General features: G+C 39.7%; 1 long non-coding RNA gene across 1 annotated transcript; it reads left to right on the forward strand.

The window, feature by feature from the left end:
• The first annotated feature begins 3,012 nt into the window (after positions 1 to 3,012).
• On the forward strand, positions 3,013 to 3,488 carry LOC147850494 (uncharacterized). Its single transcript, XR_015531698.1, has 2 exons — positions 3,013 to 3,080; positions 3,197 to 3,488. It is a non-coding gene; the product is annotated as an uncharacterized LOC147850494 (long non-coding RNA).
• The last annotated feature ends 326 nt before the right edge of the window (positions 3,489 to 3,814 follow it).

The following is a 3,814-nucleotide window of genomic DNA, read 5'->3' on the forward strand; positions in this document are numbered from 1 at the left end:
AAAGATCAAGGAGACAAAGATGAGGCGAAACGAGAATACTAGATTGATGTGTCAATGATTGGTGTTAAATCCCTTAAAAGGGACCAAGGAGGTTACAAGTATTTATACAAGTTCTGAGATTGATTATCTCTAGAATATACCTGACAAATATCTCTAGAATATACCCGTCTAGAATACACCATAGAATATTTCTAGAGTACACTAAAGGCTCTAGAATATTCTGGAATGTATATATGCTAGAATATACAATACTCTATTATATATAAATGGATACTCATATTCAAATGGTTGAGCATGATGTCTTATAGATGTGAGGTTGTAGGTTCAATCCTCACTAACTACGTACTTGACGTCACTATGTTGTGACAAAGGGAGAAACAAAAAAGTACACGCAAATGTCTAATTTTCCTTTATGAGGGGGAGAGGTGCATGGTTTCTCGAAACCTTCCCCGTCATAAGAGACGACCGAACGTACGATGGAGGCACAAACACACAATTTTATTATAAGGCTTAAGACCCACAACATGATTACAACGAAATGTGCATGGCATAAAACTCGAGCTCAAGCATGAGTGACGGGAGTAAAGAAAATGGAGAAGTTTTGTAGTAGGGAAAGAAGAAGATATAACAGAACGATCACGTCCACCGAACGCAAGCACACCAACACGACAACCAAGTAAAGGAAAGCATCGAGCACCAGTCACGATACCGACCCGACGAGCCCAAACGATGAAATCGGCGAGCATGACCACACAGACGTGGGAGCATGAGCACTCAAACACCAAGAAGACGCGGACAACGAGCATCACAAACTCGCAAGCACACGGGCACGAACACCAACATGAAGAAGACGAGCACCGTGACGAAGGCCAAAATGGTGAAGAAGCCAAAAGGAGCCCCTCCTTTTATAGAAAAACAAGGGGAGGGGGCAACACATTTTGCCTTCAATGCAGCCTTTCTCAATTTTTAAAGTGAGAAAAAGATATTATTGAAAGCAACCATTCTAGATTCGAACTCTAAACCCTTATAATATAATTGAAAAGCTCTATCCAATTGGCCATTCAATTTTATATAATTTAGGTTATATCTCTTATCTCACTCCTTTTCCCTTTTTCCCCATGTGCAATATACTCTCTCTTTTGCTTTTTCTTCCTTGGTGCCTATCTCCCTCCTCTATCTACGTTTTTGCTCGATGCCTACACTTTATCCTTTTACCCTCGTTCATGTGTACTTCTCGCACTTGGCACACCACATCACCACATCACCACAACATTGAACTGGAATGGTTCAACACTAAGCAGATCCTCCATTTTTATAGCATATATAGGATCATGCATGATTGCCACTTGGCATACATGCACGCATGCCGTTTGGTTAGAGTGTAAGACTATTGTTTAAAGGTTATAGAATCAAATGATATTAACATTTGGCGACATCATCCCCTACTTTGGTGACAAGTTCCACGAGTAACAATGCATGAATTAAGATTTAATTTATTGGGATAGAGGAGACGAAACTCCTCTATAAGTTCAAGGGCATTAGCAATGTTCTCTACAAGTTCCCAGATTTGATTATTGGGCATATATCTAAGCCAATCTACCAAGTAATATAATTTCTTCCTCACATTTTGGTCCTTCAACAAGTTGAACTAGAGGTTATGGTGGAACAACCCGATTTGGGACAGAACTTGATGTCCATGGCTTTGACAGTGAAAATGAAATATTGCATGATGACGTATATGTGAAGGTAGGTCCAAATGAAATGCAATGTCGTTGACTTGATTAGGGATTACAAATGGACCTAGACATTGGAAATCCAATTTGTCACATGGTCTAGTAGTTTTCACATTACAACGTAATAGCTATACATCATCACCAACTTGAAACTTAGGTTTCTTGGAACATGTTTGCGTTCACAAGTGGAAGGATCGTGCATTTCAATTATAGATTCCTTTTATAATCTTGCGATTTTAGGCAATTTTCAGAAACTTGATACACCAGTATCACATGTTTTAAATAACATGTAAAATTTACTAATTTTTTGAGATTTAACAATTTCAAAATGACAATTTCTAAAATTGAATAGTTTTTAATAAATGTTTAAACATTGATGGTGGATGCAGATATGAACTGTAGTTAACTTAAATAAAATCACAATGGTTAACTCAAGGCACAAGTTAAGATAAAAAAGTATAGAATGTTGGCAACGGTTTATGTCACTGCCACTACAAGATCAAGCCAACATACTCCATGGAATCAGGGGCGGATGGACTATGAGATTGGAAATCATTAATGCTCTATTGATTAGGGAAACTGCTACTCAAAGGATGACAGTGGAGAAATGGATAGGCCACGAGGAGGAGGGATCTCTGATCCCGAGAGGTAGGGGAACACTAGACAGGATCGAAGGCTCTGAATTGTGAGACATTGAGACACCAACACAGAATAATGCAATTCGAGTACTCGCGTGTACTCGTCATAAATGGATTGTAGATCTTAATCCGATCAAAAGCCGATTGGCACACATGTACTCATGAAAACACATGGCTACGTAAGGTCAGTTGGGACCCTTTGCAATGGACATGGCGTGATCCCTACGCGGGGCAAGGAAGCAAACCCATCCCTTTCTTCCAATTCACAACTAGATTGGGTCACCACATTCTAGCTGCTCAAACCACCCGAGAGCCGGCTGCTGCAAAGGTCCGGCACACAATTCAAGTTCCTCCCACAATTATCACCAAGTTTTGGTAGAAAATCTGGAAACAACAACACGCGAGGCGAATTACCACGTTCCAATGGCTATTAATACATAAGTCCCTACCGGTGGGAGCATGGCAACGTGGGAACCTTTGCTCTCCTAATTGTGTAGAGTGCCCAAATGCAGTAGAATCAATACGACACGCTTTGTGGGACTACCCAACGTCCCATCGAATATGGCGGGGGGTTGGCCGCTTGTTGCAATTATGCTAGGTGCAAGGCTCAATCAAGTGGTAAAATATATGTTAGCTATCATGGCAGACCCTAGTTGACAGATACGAGCATCAGGAGGAGGGGATGACTTCGGTGATAAAAGCACAAGAGGTTTTTTTCTCCACCAGCGGCAATGTCCACTCAACTCCTCTTAATGACAAATCTTAAGTTGTGTTGGAATTGGTCAGCCCAATAACTCTTTGGATTCTATGGAAACAACGGTGTAGACAGGTCTTCTCCAACCAAACTGCGCATCCAACAAGGTTACTGCAAGAGATATGGAGTGAAATTGTAGCCACTCTAAAGAGCCAATATGATGGCCTCAAGTGCGGCTCCTATGGAGTTGAAAGACAACGAATAGCCTTCATCCAACAATGGTCGTCCTCTCCCTTTCTTGAGTCAGTGGGCATCCACATAAGATGGAACTATCGTGTCCCTACAGGGATTTGTACATAATCGTCTCATTTGTAAAATTTAATAACTAATGGAAGTAGTTTTCTTTTGGATAGAAAAAGAAAAGATTAATGGTTTCACCATCTTGAGGAGATGTAGGTTCCAGAAGTGGAAGTTACATCTACTGTTAGACTTGAAAATGTTTTAAGTATAAGAGGTAACATTGTAATCCTTAATGCCATCATCTATAAATTTAGTGTTCATTGACATCCATAAATTCACAACTCAAGAAATGTATACAATATTCATAAACAATTTTGATAAATCCATAACTCCTAAAATATAGATGATATTCATAATCTGTCAAAACTGCCAAACTTAGATGTAAACATTAATATATCAATTTGAACATATCACATAGTTATCAAGGTGTCCACAATGCTCTCCTCTTC

The sequence above is a fragment of the Azolla caroliniana genome, unplaced genomic scaffold (genome assembly GCF_043228905.1).
Source record: "Azolla caroliniana isolate FFs.n. ecotype wild unplaced genomic scaffold, voAzoCaro1.0.p SCAF_21, whole genome shotgun sequence".
Lineage (NCBI taxonomy): Eukaryota > Viridiplantae > Streptophyta > Polypodiopsida > Salviniales > Salviniaceae > Azolla > Azolla caroliniana.